The 27,721-nt window shown below is 43.3% G+C and overlaps 1 pseudogene; it reads left to right on the top strand.

The window, feature by feature from the left end:
* The first annotated feature begins 1,657 nt into the window (after positions 1-1,657).
* Positions 1,658-26,649, top strand: LOC100455990 (pre-rRNA-processing protein TSR1 homolog; annotated as a pseudogene).
* Positions 26,650-27,721: the final 1,072 nt, after the last annotated feature.

Raw genomic sequence — 27,721 nt, 5'->3', positions numbered from 1 at the left:
TCAACAACAATGACAGCTTCAGAGGGGACACTTCGGACATTTGGGAAGATGAGGCCTCTTCATTGCTGCTGGTGTTATTTTGACACAGATTCCTCCGTTTTAGCACACTTGGGATGATGGAGTCTGGAGAAACACCTGGAAGTATGTAGGCAGACACTAAGGATTAAGTTAAAACGAGGACCCTTGAACTAGTGGTTATTAAACTTTAGCGTGCTTAAGACTCCACAGGGAGGTTGTTAACATTTTAGATTCCATAATCCCACCTCTAGAGATTCTGACTCGGTGGCTCCAGTATCTGCATTTTTTACAAGCACCAGGTGATCTGGACTGGACAATACTCAGTACTTTGAGAGCTTTCTTTTCTTGGCCTTTCATCAAAAGCAGTTCCAGTCTCTCTGTTAATTCTGATGAGGTTTTCAACTTATCCCTATGTATTGATGGAGAAGAAGGAAATTTGCAACAATGTGCAGCAGCATTCACAGTAGTAGGGAGCTGGGTCTCAGAATCTCTTGCATAGTCTAAGTGGTCCAAGCTTATGATAAAGTATCACAACGACTTTCTTCCTCAAAGAGCAAAAAAGTCTCTGGTATCTATGGATCAGTTAATGATGCTCAGAAGTGATCAACAGTATTTCTGGAAATTCTTTCACTGACCTGTGGGAAAGAAATTTCAGTTGCGGATGTCACTTTTTTAATGGAATAACCTAGAGACTAAGTACCCAGGAACTGGATTCTAGATTGTCAACTAAATGGCAGGTTCTCTTCCTAGTGATTGGCAACAGGGTGGCCAACCCAAGATGAATACCAAGTACTCAGCAGGTTGAGCCTGCCACAGCTCTCAGGTGAACAATGACGGGGTGTCTCTCTTTAGTTTGTAGACTTCTCCTTTGCTATGTGTCTATTTATTTGGTCTTCCCCATCTGCCACATATGAATTTTTTCCAACGTGGCAGCACATAAGGGTGAAAACTGTGTGCTTCAACACACAGGCAACTTAATTTCATCTTTGTAGTAGGATTTCTTGTTCTGGTAGATTCAGATATGAGTTATGTCCACCAATCCATCCCAAAAGAAGAAAAGTAAAATGAGTCAGACACAGTGACTCACGACTGTAATCCCAGTGCTTTGGGAGGCCTAGGCAGGAGGATCACTTGAGCCCAGGAGTTCAAGACCAGCCTGGGCAACATAGTGAGACCCTGTCTCTACAAAACAAAAAATTTAAAAAAAAGTAGTCAGGCATGGTGGTGCTCACCTGCAGTCCCAGCTAATTGAGAAGCTGATGTGGGGGGATTAGTTGAGCCCAGGAGTTTAGGCTGCAGGAGTGAGCTGTATTCACACCGTTACACTGCAGCCTAGGCAACAGAGCAAGACCTTGTCTCAAAAAAAAAAAAAGAAAAAGAAAAAGAAAAAACAGTAAAAAGAGGGATAATACATAGGAGAGCAACACCTCATCAAAAGCTATGAAGAAATAAGATGAAAGCACTAGCTTTATTCTCCTAATTAAGCAGCCAGTGCCAACATTCATTTACTTGGCTAAACAGTTCACAGCATTTTGTACACGGGGCTACCTAAAGTGTTGTTCTCACACCACTGCCAGTCCCCACTATTGATTTGCAAAATGTCAGTGCTTAGAAATGTCTACAGCAACTAGACTGTGACATGATACCCAAGTACAAGCTCCAGCAGATTCATCTTGTTGAAAAAGGTGTAGGCCAGTTCAGGTGTGGAGCTTTCTTGGTGAGTTTCAGGTAGGGTGAACTGAGTATTAGCATTGGTGTGTGACAGATGGGGGAAAAACAACCTGGTCCTATAGCAGAGCCATAAATAACACACCATATCAGAAGAGCTGAGGCGTTGTGATGCTGTGAAATAGTGAGGCACTATCAGAGGAGCTAAAGACTAAGAATGTAGGGACTCACATTTCTATTATACTTGGTGATTTTCTCCAGCTTCCAATTCTCGAGTATTATCTTGATGATTTCATGTTCCAGAAAACAATATCCGATACTTACAAGAGAGAAAGCTCTTATGGCCCTGGTTTAGGAATTATGGAGGAAGTTGGGAAATAACCTTATGATCCAGAAAGCAAATTCCTGATCCTCAAGCATAATGTTAGGCAGAAGAAGAGAAAGACTTAGGGGCCAGGCACGGTGGCTCATGCCTATAATCCCAGCAATTTTGGGAGGCCAAGGCAGGCAGATCACTTGAGGCCAGAAGTTCGAGACCAGCCTGACCAACAAGGCAAAATTCCATCTCTACTAAAAATATAAAAACTATCTGGGCATGGTCATGCACATCTATAATCCAAGCTACTGCTTGGGAGGCTGAGACATTAAAATTGCTTGAGCCTGGGAGGCAGAGGTTGCAGTGAGCCGAGATAGCTCCACTGCACTCCAGCCTGAGTGACAGAGCAAGACTCTGTCTCACAAAAAAAAAAAAAAAAAAAAAAAAGGAAGAGAAAGACCATAGATAGAAAGCAAAAGCAGATCAAGATTAAGTGACAACTTTAACACCAGAAGTAAACCAGAAATGAAAGGGCGAGCTATCCAAAATCCCTGCTTCCTTAATGAAGTCGTTCTCAGGTGTAATTTAACCTGCATGAATTATTTTTGTCACATTGATACAAAGGTTAAGAATGTGGCTTTTGGGGTAGGCTTAGCTGCCTTGCTTCAAATCCCAGCTTGGACATGTACTCTATGTGTGCTTGTGGGTAAATTACTTAACCTTTCTGAGACTTAGTTTTCTCAGCTATAAAAAATGGATAATAATAATACCTCTATCATAGCTTTATTATGAGAATTAATGAAACATTACACAAAAAGTACTTAGAATGGCAATTGGCATTTAGTTAATCACTTAATAACTATTATCTATTATTATTAGAAAAAAATCCCACAGTAAGAACTTTTTTAAAACACCTGCGTTACTTTTAAGATCTAAAGTGCAAAGAGATTGTCTTCTATATTTAAAAAGCTAAAATAGGCTGGGTGCCGTGGTGCACACTTGTAATCCCAACACTTTGGGAGGCCAAGGCAGGTGGATCACCTAAGGTCAGAAGTTTGAGACCAGCATGACCAACATGGTGAAACCTCATCTCTACTAAAAATACAAAAATTAGCCAGGCGTGGAGGCAGGCACCTGTAATCCCAGCTACTTGGGAGGCTAAGGCAAGAGAATAGCTTGAACCCAGGAGGTGGAGGTTGTGATGAGCCAAGATCGCACCACTGCACTCCAGCCTGAGTGACAGAGTGAGACTCCGTCAAAAAAAAAAAAAAAAAAAAAAAGCTGAAATATACCATTTAGATTCCCAAAAGCAAAGCCACAAAGATTAGGTATATTTCTCACAAAGCCCCAAGTGGGATTACTTACCAACTTCTCCAAGCCCACTTCTCTAGGGTATTTCCACTGTCTTATATTTTTTTAAGTCCATCAGGGAAGGGGAAAATATACATTTATGCTTTAAAATGCCCAGAATATCACCAAAGAAGACATGAGAAACAGGGAATGGTGGTCATATCCAGAAAGGGCAATACGTTCTTAAGAGAGTAGAAAAGAAGGAAGAGGTCTTAATTTTGACTATATATCCTTTCGTACCTTTTTAAATTTGAAACCGTGAACACACATTATATATTCATGAATAAAAATTTTTTTAAAGAATGTGAATGCTCAAGATGATGCAGTGTAAAGTAAAAAATGCTAGACTAGTACCCAGGAGACCTGGACTCTATCACTTACATGTTATGAGATCATGGCGAGACACTTATTATCTTCTGGGATTTCGTAGCTGTAAAATAAAGGAACAAATGCCTCCCAAGCCACCTCACTGGGTTTACGTGAGGGTCAAATGAGATTGTAGAGCTGCTTTCCAAAGTACAAAGCATTATACAAATATAAGATATCATTATTATTACTGGAACCAGGTCTTCCTTGGTTGTTTTCACTCCTGGAATCATAAAAGAAGACTGAAAAATTTGGCTTCAAGAATCAGGAGTCACCTAATAGAGGGAGTAGATTATATCCCTTTTCAAGTTAAAGCCCACATTATAACATCCTTCACTTCCACTCCCTAATCCCATCATCATAGAAAATAATGTCTAGGCTGGGTGCGGTGGCTCAAACCTGGAATCCCAGCTCTTTGGGAGGCCAAGGTAGGAGGCTTGCTTGAGCCCAGAAGCTGCCTGAGCAACCTGATGAGACCTCATCTCTACAAAAAATTTCAAAAATTAGCTGGCCATGGTGGTATGCACTTGTAGTCCCAGACAAAGTATGACTCTGAAAAAAAAAAAAAAAAAAAACTTTGGTCTAAATCCTAATCCTCCCCCTACATATTCAACACCAATAGATGCGATGTCACAATGTGCTATGTACCAATTAGGATAGAGGTGAAAGATCCCAGCTCTATCTGATTTCTCTAATCAGAATAGGATGCTGTGCAAACATTCAAAGGCAAAGAAGAATACCTCTTTGCAAAGAAGAATACCTCTTTGCCAGTTGGCCCTGTCGATAAATAGGAAAACTCAAGATGTCGGAGAAAAGGGCAAAAGCCAAGAATAGTTTTGAACCCTCTGGGGATCAGGCCTCTGCCCCTGGAGCTGAATGTCATGTGCAGTTAGCCTCAAGCCCAGCTAACCAACTCTCTCCAGCCTCCCAAACAGTTTCTGTTGCATTAAAAAAGTCTATTGTAAACTGGTGCTTGAGAGGCTCACCTATTAATCTTTTCTGAAAATGTCACTTTTACAGGTTTTGCCTTGTAAGAGTAAACCAATATTTACTCAGCATTTATTGTGTGTAAGGCTCTTTCAAATATGTAATCTTGTTTATTCATCAAAACCTATAAGAAAGCTACTATTCACCCTGTTTTACAGTTAAGAAGACTGAGATTCTGAGAGTCCCAACGGAACTGCTTCATGATTGTTCTGCCAAGGTTTGAATCCAGGTACCCAGCACTAGATCCAGTGCTTCTCCTCTTCATCTTGGTACTCCCGAAATTAAATTTGCCATAGAATATCCTCAAACATTGAGACATCATATGTGAAATATTTAGCTGCAATATATGAAGAGCTACAGTAAAAGCAAAATTCACACCGTGAATCAGATATTTGAGGTTAAGGCCTAAGCTTAAAATGCAGATAACCAGAGGCAGTGCGGACAACAGTTAAACTCCACCCTGTTCTGCCCATCAGTGCTGGAGGTGATTATGGCTCCTCCTAGGGTCACTGCACACAGTTGTGCAGGTTGCATGCTAATTCACAGTATATATGAATGGTGCCCCCTACAGGTACCAGTGCACATCCTCAACAACTGTCTGCAGCAGTCCAACTTCCCTTTAGGTATCACTTGCAATTGTGACTATGAAATGTCAAAGTCTAATTCTGTTTGGAAAGATAAACTCACCAAACTCTACATTCAGCGAATTTGCACTGTTATTCAAGGTATGTTGCGGGGAGACAAAAAAAAAACTGTGGAGTTTTGCTCTTGTTTCCCAGGCTGGAGTGCAATGGCACCATCTCAGCTCACTGCAACTTCTGCCTCCCGGGTTCAAGCAATTATCTTGCCTCAGCCTTCTGAGTAGCTGGGACTACAGGCGTGTGCTACCACGCCCAGCTAATCTTTTGTATTTTTAGTAGAGACAGGGTTTCATCATATTGGCCAGGCTGGTCCCAAACTCCTGACCTCAGGTGATCCACCTGCTTCGGCCTCCCAAAGTGTAGGGATTACAGGCACAAGCCACCACTCCCGGCCAAAAATAGTTTTTAAGACTAATTTTGGCCTACAAATTATCTGTGATTTTGTTATTTTAGGTAAGTTGGAGAAGCTGACTAATAAGAGACATAGAAACGACCATCACTAAGTGACTTACTCAAATGAACACTGAAGCCCAACACATCACTTTACAAACAAATCACACTCCTTGTCCCAGAATTAGTGCTCCAAATTCCCAAAAATCAAATCAGTGTTTTTTGTTGTTGTTGTTTGTTTTGTTTTGTTTTGGGACAGAGTCTCACTCTGTCGCCCAGGCTGGAGTGCAGTGGCGTGATCTCGGCTCACTGCAACCTCCTTCTCTTGGGTTCAAGCGATTCTCCTGCCTCAGCCTCCTGAGTAGCTGGGATTACAGGCATGTGCCACCACACCTGGATAATTTTTGTATTTTTAGTAGAGGCGGGGTTTTGCCATGTTGGCCAGGCTGGTCTCAAACTCCTGACCTCAGGTGATCCGCCCACCTCGGCCTCCCAAAGTGCTGGGATTACAGGTGTGAGCTACAGCGCCCAGTCCAAAAATCAATGTTCTAAACTCATCCAAATCTCTGACACCCAGAAGTCAGGGAATTAGGTCATCATTGTCAGGGCTTTGCATTTGCCTCCTGAAATTCAGGGCTAAAGGAACTGAACCAGGGTAATTCCAATCTCTCAAACCCTACAGCAGATAACATCTTCCATGAAAATGGGAGTATCTGGTACCCGAACATCAGGGTTCCACTGAGAAGCAGATGGCACACTTGAAATAGCATACTCTCAGGAGGATATACTTGCAAAGCTGTAGGTGTAGAGGAGCCACAGAGATAGTGCTGTAACCTGCAGTTTAATAGTAGAACCGTGACTGACTAGGCCTAAAAAGGAGAGGAGAAGTTACCAAAGAAGAGACTATGCAGAGACCACACCTTGAGAAGATCTGTGACCTTCCATAGATGCACACAGCAGTTCCGGGCAACCTAGCAGGCAGGGAGCCAGGGGAATCAATATTTGACCTCATTCATCCCTTCCTTCTCATCTCCTCCTGGGATTCCTTCTTCACTGGACAAACCAGGAGGATGAAGACATGGAAACCCTTTGTGGGTCCATACAGGCCAGTTTTTCTGAGCAGAAAGACAGATGCAAAAAGATGGAGAATGGGGAGGGGAGATGGAGGGACCAGGGACAAAAGGAGGCTGGCACAGCAGTTGAACTATCTTTAGAACAGAATCTATCCCTCTTGAATTTCTTCATTTGCCTCTGAATCTCTTTCCCACTTTTATGTACATGACCTGTTAGCAGACCTTTAGAGTTAAGTACTAAGTTTATTCTGCTTTTTTTAATTTTTCTATTTTGAGGACAGAGTTCTAAAGGCATCTCACAAATTCACTCCACACTCAAGTCATTTTTCCATCAGTATACGGCCCTTGGGAAGATCATATTTGAAAAGGGGTATTTTCAAAAGGGGTATTTCAAATACTTTCAAAATGCATACTCAAAAAAGATCATATTTCTTGCCATTTGGGGAAATAGGCATGTGTAAGTACCTTCAACTCTTCCTAAATAAAATGCTTTGAATCTGCAGCCTGGGTCTGAGGGGCAGCCTTATTGGTAATTCCCTCCCCAGCTTACCCAGCAGGGCCACAAGACACAGGTGGTCTTGCAATGGAAGCTTGGAAGAAAACAACAGTGATGCCCTGGGTAGAATGTTCCTACTCCACTGAATTGTTACTTGATTGCCCCCTAATTTCTTTCTAGAATTATATTTTAAGGCCTATTCTGTTATTCCATCAGGACCATGAGATAAATTGTTCAATTACCCCACCTAAGGAGAACATTCCTGGGGCAGCAGTCTTCTCTCTACACCAGCACATTCAGCAAGCCTTTGGCCTCTGAGAGGTCCTAGACTCCCCTGGAGGTTAAGTAACTCATCAACTTTCAAATTTCAAACGCTTAGAGTATGTGGAATCTGGGGCTGGAAGAAGGAGACTTAAGAAGCACGTCCTCCACCAGCCTGGAGATGAATGCTATGCCTTTGTTTCTTTGTAAATTTGCCAGAGAGGTAAGACTGGAGTCAATAAATGGGCTAGAGCCCAGAAAATAGCATTCTAGAAAATACCATAGCTCATCAAATCTAAGATGTCAATAATTTGTAAGGCACACCATTATTGTATGTGCCGCTAAGAAATTAAAAAAAATAAAAAACACTGCCAATCAATGACACCAACTCCTTGCTTCTTTGAAATTTCTTTGATTTATTCCAAAGGACTTGGGAATTCCTACTTCCTTTAGTCACATTGCTCATCCTATTATAGGCAATCCTTTTGCACATATCTCAGTAACACATATAACACAGTTCCAACTACTTATGAGTATCTTCCTTTTTTAAGTCCCACAAAGCCCTTTAAAAAATATGGAATTTCCTCCATTCTGCCAAGATGGATATTTGCTTCACTGACATCAAAATTATGCTTTGCTGCTCTGTTTCATGCCTCTGTGTAAATAATGACTTCATTCCAGAGCTGAATCATAATGTAAACCTACTGAAACACTTTAAACACCATTGAGTACTACCAACAACAAACAGAACTCCATTAAAATGAGGACTCCATGACCAGCAATGAATGACCAAGTTCACACATGTACAAGAAAACACCCACAGATGCCAAGCCAGTAGCAAGAGTAAAACATCACCATTTGCGAATCTCATCCTGATTTCAGAGGTGTTAAAATATGGGTGTGGGGGGTACATCTTAGAAACATTAAAATATGATGAATATTAAAATATGCCTGCATCTAGCTGACTAGTACCCTAATAACCAGGGTACATTTTTAAAACATTTGATCTTAGAGAGTATGTGGGTGGGTAGGGTCCCAGTAGGAAACAGATGGCAGACACAAAAAGGGGTGATTTAAAATAATTTCGATGAAGAGACTATTTATCAAAGTGTGGGCAGGATCAAGGGAAACCAACAAGCACCTCTGGGCTAGAAATAGCAGAAAATTGCTACAATCCCTGACCTGAAGATGTAAGAGGAAAGAGACTTCACCTGAACCCAGAGAAACCAGCAATGTAGAGGAGGCCACTGCAACAGGAGCTGTGGCCTTTGGTAGAGGAAGGTGGCTGGATAGGGAGGAAGCAAAAGGAATACATATCCTGACCTCTCTGTCTGTCCTCCAGTCTCCTGCGTTTGACCACATCATCCAGCAGTCAGAAGGGATGTGGTCCGTGGAGGTCAGCCCCCAGCACAGACAGCAGGGTAGAGAACAAAAAGGAGGTGGAAGAAAATGTCCAACATTGATAGTTTTAGCTTAAAGTTTAGTATTCTATGGTGGCCTTGCATGAATTTTGTGACCAAAGTAGATATTTCATAGCCCCTGGATGAAAATGATAACAACAGCAAGGACCTGGGAACTTGGAACTTGACTGCCCATTTGTCTGACTGTTGGATTAGATCCAAATTTGTGTTCTGAGAAAAATCTTAACCCTACCTCTGGCTACTCCAGTTATATATAAAGATGACTGAGATAGAGGTAGGCAGGCAGGTAGGTAGAGAGACATAGACACACAAACACAATCTGACCTCACCTTGTAAGGAAGCTCCAAGTGGCTATGGCAAGAACAGCCAAAGTTAGAATAAGGTGGGCTCAATGGCTTTGAAGCCAGCTTTGCATGTAGATGAATAACAATGTGCCCTGAACTTGCTGTGTGCTAGACACTGGGCCAAGTGCATTATATTCAGACCTCAATTAACCCTCACACAACCCTCTGAAGTAGGTACTATGGACTATTCCCACTATACAGAGGTTTAAGAATAACAGCAAGCACAAATGTCTTTTAAAATAAACTGGATTATATCACTTTCCTGCCGAAAGTGCCTTCTTTTGCACTTAGAAGAGACTCTAAAGTCCCCATCAGAGCCCACACAACTTCATGTGTTGGGACTCCAACCTGGCTCCTGGCTTCAGCTCCTCCCCAGACATCCTGTTTCACAGGCTCCAGCTGCACTGAGCCTCCTTCACTTCCTTGGGTGCTCCCAGTTCATTCCCTCCTCAGTCCCTTTGCATAGGCTGTTCTTGGTTCTCATATTGAATGCTCTGCTCCTGTTTCTGAAGGGCAGCTTTCTCATCTTCTATCAGCTCGATGGTCACCTCCCAGAGGCCTCCCCTGGCCAACCCACCTAAAGTGGATTCATCCACCTGCATCCCCTGCCTTTTTCCTCTCTTAGGCCCTTATTTGTTTTCTTTGCAGCATTGCACCACGTGTGCAGGTGTGTACGTATGTCTCACTCCCACTAGGACATGAGTCCCCTGAATGTAAGAAGTATATCTGACTTGGTCCTCGTCCCAGCTCACCCCAGCATGACTCTTTCAGCCCCTCAGTGTCCTTTGAAATCTTTATTAAAATTTGCCATTCTTTTCTTTTCTTGCTACTTATTCATAGACTGTTTCCCCGCAAGAACCAAAGTTCCTTTGTTCACTACCCTATCCTCAGCACTGGAAATTCTCCCTGGCAAGTTGACTGTGAAATATGCCCAAGGTCTTGGGATCACTGAATGAGCAGGATCTGCACCCAGGTCCTCTTTCTCCAGAGCCCTCCCCCTGCTTCAGCTCAGGAGACTATGTTCATGAGACTTCCTCACCCTGCAGGGAAGCAGGATACAAATGTCAGGTAGTCTGCCCATGTGGCCTGCCCGTATGGATGAGGAACAGCAGTCACACTTCTATCTCCAGTGTCCCCCAGCCGAGTTGGTAGAACTAACTAAAAAGGCACTGAGCCAAAAAAAGGAAAACCCTGCACCTTTTCTTCAACCCCAGCTATTCTAAGCTGCATGGAAACTGGTTATGTTTCTCCATTAGGCAGAAGGGGTGGCTCCTGTCAGCATTAAAAAGGCACAGACGGAGGCAGCGTCATTACCCCAAGGTATCAGGCTCTGGTCTTCCTTCAGCTTTCCTGCCTTCCCAACATCATTAATTTTTTTCAGTTTAATCACAAGAAGAAACAGGATGTATGAAGCCCCAAACAGCATGGTCTCCTTCTCCTGGGGAATATATCACCATCTCATTTGTATAATGTACTGAAGCTTTCACGTACATCCTTCCTCTGGTGCTGCCTTCTGCTTTTCTCTGCCTTTCTAACTCCTCCACCACTTTCTTTCTGCCAGGGAATTTGTTCAGTGTAAGCACATGCACACGTGTCTTTTAAAGCACAACTCTGGCTGCATTCCTAGCAAAGGAGGAAGGAGCCTTTGTGGCCCAACTAATTCAACAGGATTCAATTACTCATGGAATATTTATTAAGTGGGAAGAAAGCAGCGGTCCAACCATTTGTTATTAATCCCATGATCTGTCACCACAGAGGTCACTTTATCCTCAAATGCAGGAGTGGTTAATAACCAAAACTTGGAAACTGTTTTACAAAGGAGTCACAGACACACATCATTTATGCCTCAGGATACAGATAGAAAATAGGGTTTGTGGGAGGGGGAAGATGAGAAGCAGAGAAGTAGCACAGGGCACATAGTTCCCTGAGCCCTCATTATCCCAAAAGCTTTGGCCAGGCATACGTAAGTCCCAAGCCCATGGTCAACTGTTTAGCATTCTTTTATGAAATGTTCAGCCAGGTGCCTACCACAAGAGGAGACAGAGGAGAGGCTCAGGAAAACAAAGTGTATTATACTCACAGGTCCTAGAGACAGGAGCGTACAGCTAGGCCACTCAGGGACACAAGGAAAGACACCCGGGTGGTCAGGAAGCAGAAGATAGAAGCAAGTAAATGGTTTATGCTAGAGTCTTTATTGAAGTTTCCATAGGAAAGACAAACTAGGATTGGCTAGTTTGAATAATTTCAGCAAGCTTTAAGCTATAAGCATGTCCCTAGTTGCCTGGTAGCTGGCCTTGGGATGATTAAGGCAGAGGAATATTGCTTCCTGGGGTGCATGGACCAGATAGAGGAGATACAGCCCTGGATTGGGCAGTTGGGATACCTAGGGCACGCTCCCAGCTGAGCCCTTTGCTGTATCCCAGAATTGGCCAGCAATAGGAGGGGAAGTCTATCCTCAGATGGAAACATGTTTTTGTCTTTTTGTTTTTTTGTTTTTCAAGATGGAGTCTTGCTCTGTCGCCCAGGTTAGAGCGCAGTGGCACGATCTCGGCTCACTGCAACCTCCGCCTCTTGGGTTCAAGCAATTCTTCTGCCTCAATCTCCTGAGTAACTGAGATTACAGGTGCATGCCACCACTCCTGGCTAATCTTTGGATTTTTAGTTGAGATGGGGTTTCACCACGTTGGCCAGGCTGGTCTCGAACACCTGACCTCCTGATCCACCCACCTTGGCCTCCCAAAGTGCTGGGATTATAGGCATAAGCCACCGTGCCCAGCTGGAAACATTTTTTAAGATGCCAAAACATATTAGCATACAGAAATTTTAAATATATATACAATACGTGTGATGCTTAATTTCATGTGTCAATGTGCCTGGACCATGGAAAGCCCAGATTGCTGGTTAAACTTTTTTTTTTTTTTTAGATGAAGTCTCGCTCTGTTGCCCAGCCTGGAGTGCAGTGGTGTGATCTGGGCTTGCTGCAACCTCCACCTCCCAGGTTTAAGCGATTCTTCTGCTTCAGCCTCTCAAGTAGCTGGAACTCAGGCACGCTCCACCACACCTGGCTAACTTTTGTATTTTTAGTAGAGACAGGGTTTTGCCAAGTTGGCCAGGCTGATCTCAAACTCCTGACCTCAAATGATCCACCCGTCTCAGCCTCCCATAGTGTTGGAATTACAAGCAGGAGCCACTGCACCCAGCCCGATTAAACATTATTTCTAACTGTGTCTATGAGGGTGTTTCTGGAAGAAATGAGCATTTGAATTGGTGGAATGAGGAAAGCAGATGGCCCTCCCCAATGTGGGTGGGCATGGTGCAATCTGTAGAGGGACCAAATAGAAGAAAAAGGCAGAGGAAGGTCCCATTCACTCTCTGTCTGACTGCTTGAGCTGGGATATCGATCTTCTCTGCCCTTGCCACTCTTTGTTCTCAGGTCTTCAGACCCAGACTGGAATCTACACCATCAGCTCTTCAGCTCTCAAACATTAGGATTACACCAACAGCTTTCCTGGGTCTTCCATTTGCAGTCCCATGGCAGATCATGGGACTTCTCAGCCTCCATAATTATATGAGCCAAGACCATAAAATAAATTTCTTCCTGGATATAGATGTACATATATGGGATATAGATACATATCCTATTGGTTCTGTTTCTCTGAAGAACCCTGATCAACACAATACATTGGTGTTCTGGTAGAATAGAGCTCACTAGCATCAAGCTCCAAACATTTTTGGGGACAAGGACAGGAAATATCTATATAGCTATAATACTGGATGCTGTCTTGTCAAGGAAGTGTCCTTATTGGAAATGGAGCCTCTGGAGCCCAGGGCTGGAATCAGCCTGTTCTTTAATCAAGCTATGCAGACCCACTGAGCCATCTGTCTGCTAATTTACTGAAAGATCAAAAGAAATGAACCCCTAGGGCCATCACATTTTTCTTTCCTGAGAGGTGGAATGGTAATCTCCTGGGAAACAGGGCCTGAAGCTATTGAGTGCACTGGAGAAGCAACCAAACGAGAATGAATCATCCACCAGCTTTTCAATCTCAGAACACAGTCACTGCTTGGTTTGGGATTACTAGTATTTGGGGTTTGGCCTGAATCCCCAGGCTGATTGCAGAAATGTGGGAAACTTAATTCCACATGAATGAAGGATTGAATCCATGCAAGGAGCTACAATCTGGGACTCCTGAAAAGGATGACAAAGAAATCAACCTAGCACTTGAACTAGGCCCTTATTAGTACAGAGGATTCAAAGACCGAACTGGAGATGCAGAGCTGGGAATGGGAAGGAGGCAGGAGGAAGGGAAGGAAGAACACCTTTCAGGCAGTGCACATGGTATGAAGACGAAGAGGCAAAAAGGAGTCCTGGTACTCGGTCATCAGAAAAGCCATTTCTTTCCTCCAACCCTTTTGTAGATTAAATATTTAATATGTGCAAACAGAATATTAAAACAAATGTCAGAGGTAAAATGAAACACCCCCTACCACCTCTACCATGTTAAATGAAGCGACACCTCTACAATGGCCAGCACTGTGGGGAAAAGCAAGAGAGATCAGATTGTTACTATGTCTGTGTAGAAAGAAGTAGACATAAGAGACTCCATTTTGTTCTGTACTAAGAAAAATTCTTCTGCCTCGAGATGCTGTTAATCTATGACCTTACCCCCAACCCCATGCTCTCTGAAACATGTGCTGTGTCAAACTCAGGGTTAAATGGATTAAGGGTTGTGCAAGATGTGCTTTGTTAAACAAATGCTTGAAGGCAGCATGCTCCTTAAGAGTCATCACCACTCCCTAATCTCAAGTACCCAGGGACACAAAAACTGCGGAAGGCCGCAGGGACCTCTGCCTAGGAAAGCCAGGTATTGTCCAAGGTTTCTCTCCATGTGATAGTCTGAAATATGGCCTTGTGGGAAGGGAAAGACCTGACCGTCCCCCAGCCCAACACCCGTAAAGGGTCTGTGCTGAGGAGGATTAGTATAAGAGGAAGGCATGCCTCTTGCAGTTGAGACAAGAGGAAGGCATCTGTCTCCTGCCCGTCCCTGGGCAATGGAATATCTCGGTATAAAACCCGATTGTACGTTCCATCTACTGAGATAGGGAAAAACCGCCTTAGGGCTGGAGGTGAGACATGCGGGCAGCAATACTGCTTAGCAAAGCATTGAGATGTTTATGTGTATGTATATCTAAAGCACAGCACTTGATTCTTTACCTTGTCTATGATGCAAAGACCTTTGTTCACGTGTTTGTCTGCTGACCCTCTCCCCACTATTGTCTTGTGACCATGACACATCCCCCTCTCTGAGAAACACCGACAAATAATCAATAAATACTAAGGGAACTCAGAAGCCAGAGGGATCCTCCATATGCTGAACGCTGGTCCCCTGGGTCCCCTTATTTCTTTCTCTATACTTTGTCTCTGTGTCTTTTTCTTTTCCAAGTCTCTCGTTCCACCTAACGAGAAACACCCACAGGTGTGGAGGGGCGACCCACCCCTTCACAGCACCATGACTGCATGCAGCAATGCCCACTAGAGATCAGCTTCTGCCTCGCCCCTTCTCCTTCTTCCCTTCCCTGATTCTCCCCTGCCCCTGCCCTCACATCCACCTCTGTCCACACCAAACCTCTTGTTAATCAGCCAGTACCATTCTTAGTGATGCAGAATCTCCTGTTACGGATTGAATGTTTGGGTTCCGCAAAAAGTCACATGTTGAAGCCCTAACCCCTAGTGTGACAGCATTTCACATGGAGCCTTTGGGAGGCCATTTGGTTGAGATGAGATCATGAGGATGAAATTCTCATGATGGGATTAATGTCCTTATAAGAAGAGAAAGAGATGGGAGCTCACTCCCTCTCTGCCATTTGGGAACACAGCAAGAAGGTGGCTATAGAAGGAGGCTATCTGCAAGCCAGGAAGAGAGCCCTTGCCAAAATCCAACCATGCTGGCACCCTGATCTCAGATTTCCACTCTTCAGAGCTGTGAGAAATATATGTCTATTATCTAAGCCACTGCATTCATGGCCTTTTTTTATGGCAGCTGAGCTGACTAAGACACCCTCAAACTTCCTGCAAGAACAAAACCCTTAACTCCAAAATGGAGGAAAATGTACCTTTGATAAAATTTTCCTGAGCAGCAAAGATTAGCAATATGTGTCTCCTTTAATGAATCAAACCAGACTATCTAAAACTCACATATCCCAGAACACCAGGATCTCTGTAAACTTACGATCTGAGAGGTCGAGACCCCGAGACCCTCACCCACACAGACTGCCTAGGCACAGGGTATCAATATTGCTCAAATGCTGCTCCTTGACCACCTTTATCAGAAATTACTCAGAGTGCCTGTTATAAATTCAGACATCTGTTACTGTATACCTGTATACTGTATACCTGTTACATTTAAAGTGATTGTCAGGATCCTAGAAGTCTGTATTTTACCAAGCTCCACAAGGACATTCTTATGAAAAGTAGTATATGAAAACCACTGACAGATATACTGGTGAATACCACCCCCATTGAAACCACCTTTGCAAAATTATGATGGTAAGAGAAATCTGACATAGCTGACTCCATCTTGCTTCTAACCTCTAGGCTGTCCTTGTTCATTCCTGGGCATAGGTCAAGCTAACTTTGGAAGGAATTTAGTTTATGGTTTACCTTAAAGCAAGGATGACAATAGCCATTCCCAAAACTACCCCCTTCTTTTTGGGAACAGAAACTGCCTATGTAAAACTAAAGGAAGGCTACAAGATTACAATTATGGGAGGGGCTGAACTCTGCTAAAAGTGGGCATAGTGAAACAATAACCAGCCATCTCAAGAGGTCACAAGATTTGTAACTTCCCTAATTGCCCCTATAGATAACATCACCAGAGTATTACCTAAGATGGGTCTTTTGATTTTTTTTTTACAGACCTTTGCATTCTGGTGACCAGCTGATTCTACCTGGACTGGTGACTCATGACTCAACTGGTCCTGAGGCCTCCAGTGCAAGGCATCCAGCTCCCAGAAGCTGACTCAGTGCAAGAGGACCATTTTCCACACCTCTATGATTTCATCCCCAACCAATCAGCATTTTCCATTCCCTACCCCTCTTCCTGCCAAACTGTCTTTGAAATACCCTAGCCTCTGATCTTTTAGAGAAGCTGTTCTGAGTAATAGACTCGCATCCTTCTGGCTTGGCTAAGTCTGCATTTATTAAGCTCTTTCTCTACTGCAATAGCACTGTCTCAGTGAATAGGCTCTATCTGTACGGCAGGCAAGAAGAACTCATTGGGCAATTATGCTATCCCTTCCTGAATATCCTACTACAAACTGGGACTCAGATAGCCATAGAGAACTTTCTCTAAACCTTTGCACTGAAAACATGGTCTGTGTAGTGCAGCACTGCATCACTAGGGACCTTGTTAGAAATGTAGAATTTCAGGCCCTAGCCCAGACCTCCTGCCTCACAGTGCATTTTTCCATTAGAATTTGAAAGCAGTGCTCTTCTCCTGGGAACCTAGCCTGCCTCCAAGAGTCTAGTGAACACTTTCAGTGTCTGCCAAGATGTTCCTACTGTCAGGATTTCAAAATCAAGTTAAAACTGAGAGAAAAACCAAGGTGAGTGTAGAGTGATTCCCTTTGGTGCCTGCTTTCAAACAAGAAGCTAACAATGAACAGTTAGAAAGGAAAGTAATGTTTTCATGGCCAGGGTGACAAGCCTTGTCATTAAACCTCTTAGATGCCCATTTTACCTTCACGGTAGAGATTGCAAGTTGTCCCCTTCTAACCAAACTCCTCTGCTTTCTTCATAATAGAATCCCTTGTATTTCACTAGTACTTAATGTCCAAAATAGAGACCACATTACTAGCCTTCCCTGAAAGTAGGGTGTCTATGTGTAAGTTTTAGCCAACGCTATAAAAGCAAAGGTGCTTCTTGCAACTTCTAGGAAGTGTCCTTGTGAGAATAGAATATGGCTGGGCGTAGTGGCTCACACCTATAATCCCAGCACTTTAGGAGGCCAAAACAGGCAGATTGCTTGAGCTCAGGAGTTTGAGACCGGCCTAGGCATGTCGAAACCCATCGCTACTAAAAATACGAAAATTAGCCAGGCATGGTGGCACATGCCTGTAGTCCCAGTTACTCGGGAGGCTGAGGTGGGAGGTCACCTGAGCCCAGGAGAGGTCAAGACTGCAGTGAGTCGTGATTATGGCACAGCACTCCAGCCTGGGTAATAGAGCAAGGCCCTGTCTCAAAAAAAAAAAAAAAAATGAAATATACCTTTCTTTCCTCCTTGCTAGAATGTGGACCTGATGGCTGGAGCTCAAGCAACCACCTGGGACCATGAGGTAGAGAAGCCACAGGGTGAAAAAGGTGGCTCCTGACAATGTCATGAACAGGATACTTTCCTCTGAACTTCTTCAGTTTCTATTTTGTTTATGCCATTTTATTTGGGGTTTGCCTTCATTCTCAGCTAAACCAATCCCTAACTGATATGTATCCCTTTTATACCATAACATGGTTCAGGCAACATCAGCTGCGTGATGCTTGTGTCCTCAGAAAGACTGAGCATCTTGACCAAAAGAAAGAGTTCCATCATTCCGGGAGATTTAGTATAATTCTAGGTGGCTGTGGCTCCCACAAAGTAGTAAATGAAAAGGCACACAGGAAAGGGGTAAGGAGCAGATTTTAAAGATCTGGCCAGGCGTGGTGGTTCATGCCTGTAATCCCAGCACTTTGGGAGGCTGAGGCGGGTGGATCACCTGAGGTCAGGAGTTCAAGACCAGCCTGGCCAACATGGTGAAACACCATCTCTATTAAAAATACAAAAAATTAGCTGGGTGTGGTGGTGCATGCCTGTAATCCCAGCTACTTGGGAGGCCGGCTGAGGCAGGAAAATCACTTGAACCTGGGAGGCGGAGGTTGCAGTGAGCCGAGATTGCACCACTGCACTCCAGCCTGGGCAACAAGAGCGAAACTCTGTCTCAAAAAAAAAAAAAAAAGATCTACCCTATTCTTCTACATAGTACACACGGCCATGTTTAGCCTTTCTGTTGCCATAGATACTCCAGAAAGAACTTCATTAACCCTCTTGAAGCTCTTACCAAGATTTCTTTCTGCTTGCAGCTGGGAATTCTAACCTATTTTCTCTTATTGCAATTCAGACAAGTCTCTCTTCAACATCTTCAAGTGGAAAAACAAGTATAGGAATTGTCTGCTACAAACAACATTTCAATATAAAATCCTCAGTTCATCCATTACGCAAACTCTTATTTCAGGTCATACTATGTGCAAGTCACTGTGGTAGGCTTGGGGTAGAGTGATATCTTTCTGAAAGCTGTTTTTAATTATTGTTTTTGTCTCTAAAAGCCAAAGCCCTGACTCCAGGTAACAGGCCAATTATTCCAAAGCCAGAGTTTGGACCTTGACCTTAAAAACATTACTCAGGGATTAGACCCTTCTGTAAATCAGAAAAATGTGATTGTTGGGTTTAGGGTTTTGGGATACATAATTACCTCTCTTCTGTTTCCCCTCAAACTCCTAAATGACTTCATGACACTCTTATAAATTACCCTTCTTTAATAATTCAGGACAAATTCTCCAAATGGATCTATTCATATTCTCTCTCTCTCTCTCTCCCCCACCCCCCACCCCACTCTCTCTCCTGCCAAGATAAGGATACACAATAAAGAACTTAGTGCATTTCCTGGTTCATTGTAGATCTTCAATAAATTGTACCCTAATCCGACTTCCTTCAGTTTTATGCTTTATATTCTGTATTCTGTCTTGCACCTTACCATTTAAGAAATATTTTTAAGAGTAGGAATTATTACTCTTTTGTTACTCTTTGTAATTTTTTGTTACTTTTTCTATTTGATTTCCTAATATTACTGCAAATTACCAATTATACACATTGATCTTCAGGAGGTTTGTCCAGAAAGCACCATAATTCAAAATACGAGGCAATCCTCATATGACGAACATTTATCATTGCTATATGTTCCTATGGTTACATTTGAATGTGGACGCGCCTCTTCTGAAACTGTTACAAGAAATCACTTCAACTAAGTCAGACCATGAAGCCATGAATATCTGCACTAGAAGCAACTGGAAGGCTGGCCAGCTTCCCTAGGGTTGTGGTTTGGGTTACAAGGGAGAAATCCAATTGACACCCTGTTAATGGGGTGTGAAACTGGGATGCTTGTGTTAACCAGGAGTCAACCTCCTTCCCAGACCCAAGCAAATGGAGCTGCTTTTTACACAGCTTGCCTCACCAATTCCCTGGCAGCTAATGAAATATTTTTATTTAAAAGGGCTTTTACAGAGCCAATAGATGTGGTTGCTGTCAAGCATCCACAGGATAATAGGAAATAGCAGTAACTAAGTGGGGCACCCTGCGTTCAGCGAATCCAAAATTATTCCCCAGGGCCAGGCCCACCTCCTGCTTTCTGGGTGGACTGGCTTGGAGTAGATCAGCTCTTACACCTGAAACTTGACCCCCCCTACTTTACAGCCTGGGGCAGCTAGGCACATAAGCTACTAACACAAGAAGTCTCCATTAAAATCCTGAAGGTGGAATTTCAGTGCATGTCCCCATAACTAAAAGGAACAACTGGGGTGATTTTCTGAAGGCAACCCTTTGTATAAACAATTTAGACACACTTAACAGCATGTTCACTTATGAGAAATTCTCTTACTCGTTCCCTTTTTACAGTTCTGAAGTTACATGCATAAAAAGAAACAGAGCTTTTTCCATTCATCTGGTTTGATGTATTAGTTTTTTCTTATTCATTCTCACAACATCCTGTTGGGCCTACGCTGCTAAGAAAGTCTCTTACATATTTGAGGTGTGTGGGGAGGGGGCAGGACACTGGAAAGGGAGGACATAGAGAAGCTTGTGATGAATTTTAACAGGAAATGTCTTTAACAAATGAAACCTCTCTTCCCTTGCCTAGTTCTGAAATGCCTCTGGCTTGAAAATTCCCCATATGCTCGTTATTTATGTACACCACGCAAAGTCTAAACAAAGAGCTCCATTCTTGATCCCCCTACACAGCCTGGAGCAGCTAGGAAATTTTCCACCAGAGAGATATAGGGGGATCCGGAGCAGAACCACACCAAGAGTCACTGTAGAAACCGTTACTGGCAAAAGCCAAATATAAGGCTGTAGGAACAATGTGGAGTAGATCCACCTGCCAGGGAAAAGTTCGTTTATTTCCAGTAAGTCCAAACCTTCAAGTTGGTGCCTGTATTAGTTTGCAATGGCTGCTGTAACAAAGTACCACAAAGTAGTAGATTAAAACAGCAGGCATTCTTTGTTTCACAGTTCTGGAGTTCTGGAGGTTAGAAGGCGGTGAGGAAGAATTTGTTCTCTCTCCTAGCTTCTGGTGGTGTGTTGGCAACCCTTGGTATCTCTTGACTTGTAGAAGCATCGCCCTGATCTCTGCCTTCATCTGCACGTGGCATTCTCCCTGTGTGCATGTGTCTGCATCCAAATTACCCCCCTACGCCTGCCTTTTTTATTTATTTTATTTTTTTTTTTTGAGATGGAGTCTTACTCTGTGACCCAGGTTGGAGTGCAGTGGTGCAATCTTGGCTCACTGCAAGCTCCACCTCCCAGGTTCACACCATTCTCCTGCCTCAGCCTCCAGAGTAGCTGGGATTACAAGTGCCCGCCACCATGCCCAGCTAATTTTTTTTGTATTTTTTAGTAGAGACAGGGTTTCACTTTGTTAGCCGGATGGTCTCGATCTTCTGACCTTGTGATCTGCCCACCTCAGCCTCCCAAAGTGCTGGGATTACAGTCATGAGCTACCACGCCTGGTCCAAATTCCCCCTTTTTTTAGGGATACCAGTCACGGCAGATGAGGGCCTGCCTTAAAGACTTCATGTTAACTAATAACATCTGCAAAAATCCTATTTCCAAATAAGGTTACATTCACTGCTGCTAAGGGTTAGGACTTCAACACATAAATTGTAGGGGACACAACTCAACCTATAACAGTGTCCAACATAAAACATCCTGACAATGAAGCTGACAACCCTCCCGGGACAGCCAGTGGGAGGGTCACAGATTGGCCTTTCCAAAAAAAAAAAAAAAAAAATGGCCAGGCACGGTGGCTCACACCTGTAATCCCAGCACTTTGGGAGGCTGAGGCAGGCAGATCACCTGAGGTCTGGAGTTCAAAACCAGCCTGTCCAACATGATGAAACCCCATCTCTACTAAAGATACAAAAATTAGCCGGGTGTGGTGATGCATGCCTGTAGTTGCAGCTGCTTGGGAGGCTGAGGCAGGAGAATTGCTTGAAACCAGGAGGCAGAGGTTGCAATGAGCTGAGATGGCGCCACTTCACTCCAGCCTGCTGGGCAACAGAGCCAGACTCCGTCTCAAAAAAATTATTAAAAAAAAAAAAAAAAAAAAAAAAAAAAAAGTGGCCATCCTGGGCTTCAAAGGGCAGGTTTCTGAGCTGCAGAAATTCTCAAGGAAGAGCTAACCCCTGAAAGATTCTCTTTGAGAATGAGGAATGAGACCATTCAAGACAGAGTGGCCCTGCCTGAGCCCTCTGGTTCTTCGTTTTCCTGCATGTCTTTCAGCAAACAGCTGGGCAAAAATCTCGCTAAATCTGATGACAGCAGCGAGACTGCTCTGCCTTTGCTTCCCCTACTCAGAACCGACCTTTTCTGTTGCTTCCCTTTAGACATTAATGGAAGGAGAGAAGTAAGAGATGGAGCATTAATCGCCAGCCTTCAACCACCAGTCTTAATTCAACTTTGCTCCCTCTTGAAATATTTCCTTCCTGTTTCCCTTCTCCCTCTCTCTCTCCACCCCAAAAACCAAGAATACCATCTGTGGGAAATTTTAAGGAAAACTGTAAAGTGAAAAAGTGAAACTTCTTTATGGCTGCATAGTCCTTTGTAGGGACATGGACGAAGCTGGAAACCATCATTCTCAGCAAACTATGGCAAGGACAAAAAAACAAACACCGCATGTTCTCACTCATAGGTGGAATTGAACAATGAGAACACTTGGACACAAGAAGGGGAACATCACACACCGGGGCCTGTTGTGGGGTGGGGGGAGGGGGGAGGGATAGCATTAGGAGATATACCTAATGTTAAATGATGAGTTAATGGGTGCAGCACACCAACATGGCACATGTATACATATGTAACTAACTTGCACATTGTGCACATGTACCCTAAAACTTAAAGTATAATAAATAAATTAAAAAAAGAAAAAGTGAAACATCTGCAGTCAGCCACGTGTTTGACATCCCCGAGTCCTCTCTCTCTCTTGGATTGCAAAGCCCATGAGCCTCTGCCTGTGGTGGCCAGTACTGGCATTCTTTAATTCTGGTTTTGATTGAACTTTCTCAGGCCTCAAGAGAGTAGGCAAGAATTGCTGTGTAGAATTGTTTTCCAATCATTTGTCTGTGTGTTGGTTGTGTATTATTTGCTCCCTTCAAAGTATCTGTGCCATCCCTCTGCTACACAGTGGAAAAAGAGGTTCCAGGGAGAGCAGATGGATGAGCCACTGCCAGGGCTGAGACAGGTGCTGGACTTTTCCTTCCGCGGCCATGCCCAATTCAGCTTTCATCATTGAATCGGGCTGTTGGTTTGGTCTCTCCCATCATTACTGCTCCTAAGGACAGTCCTGGCCTGCAGCTTATACCTGCTCCTGATTCTGCCCCTCCTGTGCCATTTTAACCACACCCTTAGTCCAGACTGTCACCTCCTGACTGAATTGCTGTTATCACCTCCATGTCAGAGGGATTGCTGGTTTATTCTGTGGCATTCCAGCCCCCTGCTCTGGTAAAACATCTATTTTACCCAACTTAACAGTTAGTACCTACCCAACGAATAAGAAGGTAGATGATCAGTCAGTGCCAAGTTTATGAAAACCATCTGACACTTTTTCCAGGCCGCCGTATACCTTCAGCATGTGCAGGCCCTGGGAGGGTGGAATGCTTTGCAAAAGCAGTTAAAAATCAGCCCTGGAGACATTGAGGGCTGTTTGGTAAATGCATGTTCATTTTTAGGATACCTGTTCCCTGTTACGATTTAGCTCCAGACTCCAAAGTCTGTTTAGTTGCAGTTTAATGTGTGAATTTAGAGATTCCAGCTTAAGATGGCAGGCGTTATTTTTATTTATTTACCAAATATAGTATTCACCATTCACCTAAACTGTTCTATGTGCTTTACAAATATTAAATCACTTAAGTCAGCACAACCGTATGAGGTGGATACAAGCATTATCATTCTTATTTTAAAGGTGAAGAACAGGACACACAAAAAGGTTTAGTAACTTGCTGGGATTCAAACTCTGCTAGTCTAATCTAGAGTCTGAACTGTTAACCACTGCATTGAGGACGAACTCTAACTCCTATGTCAATGGAGCAAAAAACGAGAGGAAATTAAGTTGCAGCTGAAAGGGGAACCACCTGGATGAAAACTCACTTGAGTAAATTCCGTTTGAGGCATTTACTGCACTTAAACACAACCTTTCTCTAGCTCAACTGGGCTGGCCACAGATTAGACAAAACAGTAAATTTTGGCACTGAGGGATAGTTACAGTTATCAAAAAGGGATGCATCCACTCGATTAGTGGTACTCCAGATAGTACCGGATCTCTGAATGCTGCTGGGCTAGACTATATTTCCTCTTACTAAGAAGCTTCATTCTTTCCCTGGTCTTCTGTAGATGGGAATTCTAATATGGCAAACACAAAAAAAAAAAGCTTGTACAATTTTTATTAAAGAGTATTATTTTAACTATGGGAAGAAAAATAATATCCCAATCTTCCACATTTTATTCTTTAATTTGTAATTATTTTATTGCATATATTTATGGAGTACAATGTTTTCCAATCATTTGTTTGTGTGTTGGTTCTGTATCACTTGTTCCCTTCAAAGTGTCTGTGCCATCCTTCAGCAGAAGGAACAGTGGAAAAGGAGGCAATGTGATGTTTTGATCCATGCATATGTTACAGAAAGATACAATTAAACTAATTAACATATGCATTGCCTCACTAATTTATCATTTTTTTGTGATGAGAACATTAAAACTCTATTTTAGCAATTTTGAAATATGCAGTACATTATTGGCCAGCCGTGGTGGCTCACGTCTGTAATCCTAGCACTTTGGGAGGCCAAGGTGGGAGGATCACTTGAGTCCAGGAGTTCAAGATCAGCCTGGACAACATAGTGTGACCCCGACTTTACAAAAAAAAAAAAAAAAAAAAAAGATTAAAGAATAAAATGAAATAAATAAAATGGGCTGACTCTGTACACGTGAGCTGCAGTATGGCAGCCCACCACTCCAGCCCACTCAAGATGCAGAATAAAGCTTATAAAAGTGGGTGGCATCAGGGTCGGGGACCTGCACAGCAGGATGGCAAGGGCCGTCTAGCACTGAAAACCCTAAGCAAGAAGGTGAGAAAAGAACTCAGCAGAGTAGACCAGAGGCATCCCGCCAGCCAGCTCCAAAAGCAGAAGAAGGAGGCGGTTCTGGCGGAGAAGAGACAGCTGGGTAGCAAGGATGGCTCTCCTCATTAGCACTAGCTGTCCAGGGATTATCTGGCCTCCCACTGAAGAAACAAATAGATGCCAGAAAGAAGCTAAGTAAAGCAGTGGAGAAGCACTTTCTGGATGACAAACTCCTCTTGTTAGACACTCAACAGGAGGCAGGGATGCTGCTTAGGCAGTTGGCTAACCAGAAGCAATGGCATCTTGCTTTTCGAGATCAGCAGGCCTACCTATTTGCCCATACTGCTGATTTTGTTCCTAGTGAAGAGAATAATTTGGTGGGCACCTTGGAAATTTCAGGCTATGTTCGTGGGCAGACTCTGAATGTAAATAGGTTGCTGCATATCATTGGACATGGTGATTTCCAGATGAAACACATAGATGACCCCATGGACCATTTCCCTTTAAATCCTACAGTAATTAAATCCCAAAAGGACCCAGACATGGCAATAGAGATTTGTGCTATGGATACTGTCGATGATATGGAAGAAGACCTTAAAGTCCTAATGAAGGCAGATCCTGCTAGACAGGAATCCTGACAAACAGAGGTTATCCCATATCTAATGCAGGGGGAGCAAACCTGGCCCAATGAGGAGGAGTTCAGTGAGACAAAGGATTTCTTGAAGGGAGATTCTAAGGTGGTAAAGAATATGATGATATAGAACATGAGGATTTTATGAAGGAGGAATCTCAGCATGAAAGTGTGAAGATGAAGAAGAGGAGGAATGTGAAACTATGACTACAAGGGAGTCTGTGCATGATGATCTCTCTGATAAGAAAGTGGATGTAGAAGCTGAGGCAAAAATGTTGGAGAAATGTAAACAAGAAAGACTAGAAGATATGTTTCCAGATGAAGTGGACACCCCCCGTGATATGGCTGCCAGAATTCAGTTTCAGAAATACAAAGGCCTCAAGAGCTTCCAGACATCTCCATGGGATCCTAAGGAAAAATAATCCTCAAGATTGTGCTTGAATATTTCAGTTTCAGAGCTTTACTAGTACTAGGAAAAGCATATTTAAAGAGATTGAAGAAAAAGAGGTTGAAGGAGCTGATGTTGGCTGGTATGTCACGCTTCATGTCTCTAACGTCCCTGTCTCAGTGGTTGAGTGCTTCAGGCAAGGAGCACCCTTGATTGCATTTTCTTCACTACTTCATGAACAGAAGATGTCAGTATTGAATACGGTGGTGAGGCGTGACCCTGGCAGTACTGAATCTGCAAAATCCAAGGAGGAGCTCATATTCCACTGTAGATCCAGGCACTTCCGAGCCTCACCTTTATTCTCTCAGCATGCTGCAGCAGACAAACATAAATTTCAGAGATTCCTGACTGCTGATATGGCCCTGGCGGTGACAGTATATGCACCAACCACTTTTCCTCCTTCATCTTTGCTGCTTTTCAAGCAGAAAAGCAATAGAATGCACAATCTCATTGCTACAGGCCATCTTTTGTTGGTGGATCCAAATAGAATGGTCAAGAGAGTTGTCCTGAGTGATCATCCTTTCAAAATTTGTACTAAGATGGCAGTGGTATGTTACATGTTCTTCAATAGAGAAGATGTGCAGTGGTTTAAACCGGTGGAACTGAGAACAAAGTGGAGCCGCAGAGGACACATCCAGGAGCCTTTAGGTACCCACGGCCACATGAAGTGCAGCTTTGATGGGAAGCTAAAATCTCAGAACACAGAACTGATGAACCTTTACAAACGAGTTTTCCCCAAATGGACTTATGATCCAAGTGTACCAGAACCAGCACCCTGGGTGAACAGTGAGATTTCTTCAACAGTGCCTCAGGTGGGCATGGAGTAATGGATTTAAAGAGATTCTGTCTTACTGAGGCCAGTCAGCACTCCAGGGATGGGAGTCACAAGTTGTGATTGGGCAAAGTTTATTTTCTATGTCACCTTGTCAGTCTGCTGCGCCATTTTGCAAGACTTTTTTTGGCCTTGATAAAATGTCTCTGTTAAGTATGGAAGTTTTTCTACTACTTAATCCAAAAAGCTATTAAATCTTACTGAAATAAAAATAAATGCATAAATACAATGCATTATTAATAACTGTGGTCACCATGCTGTACAATAGATCACTAAAGGATATTCCTCCAGTGTCATTGAAACAGTGCCCTTTGACCACATTTCCTTTCAACTTAGTCACTGACTTGCTGATGTTCGGCTTTGACAGAAATGCATTTCCAGAATGCGTTTCCATTCCTCCCTCAGAGCAGGGAGGGCAGTTAGGCTTGCTTCTTTTGCTTTTAAGCTGATTCTTTCCTCTGAGGGACGGAGTCTGTCATCCTTACGTTCATCATCCGCTGGGGTAGCACTCCAAAGTCTCCCTCACCATCTGACAAATCCACCACTTGGCAAATCCGGCTTCTGTCAGATGTGCCCACATGTTTGTTGCTTCTCAACAAATGGAAGAACTACGGTGATTACTGCTGCTCACTAAATTAAACTTAACAACCTAGTTTATTCCAGCAGGTTCCTGGTAAACAGCACTGCAGCTGAAAAGGCTTATCCTGTTTATGTTAACATTAAATATCCTGGGTTCAGGCTCCCAGAGCAGGGCAGAGCCTGCACTCCCTGAATGTCAGCTGTTTGAAGGGCTTTCTGTTTTGACAAATGGTGTTTAGATAAGAAAGCCACTGTTGATGTGATGTTTTGTATCAACTTTGAGCTTTTGACGTAGATGGAGGTTGTTCTATTTCAGTATATGCCAGGCCTTCTTAAAGAGGAGAATCATCACTCTAGGTAATGGTTGGAAGTCCCCCATTGGCTAACCCTCCATACACAGTGTGACCTTCTTGAGTTGCTGTATCTGCATCAGGTTTCTCAAGCTCAGCACTATTACCACAAGACTGAGTCATGCTTTGTTGTGGGCC

The sequence above is a fragment of the Pongo abelii genome, chromosome 4, assembly GCF_028885655.2.
Source record: "Pongo abelii isolate AG06213 chromosome 4, NHGRI_mPonAbe1-v2.0_pri, whole genome shotgun sequence".
NCBI lineage: Eukaryota > Metazoa > Chordata > Mammalia > Primates > Hominidae > Pongo > Pongo abelii.
The sequence above is the reverse complement of the archived record's forward strand: the minus strand, read 5'-3'. Positions and strand labels throughout refer to the sequence as shown.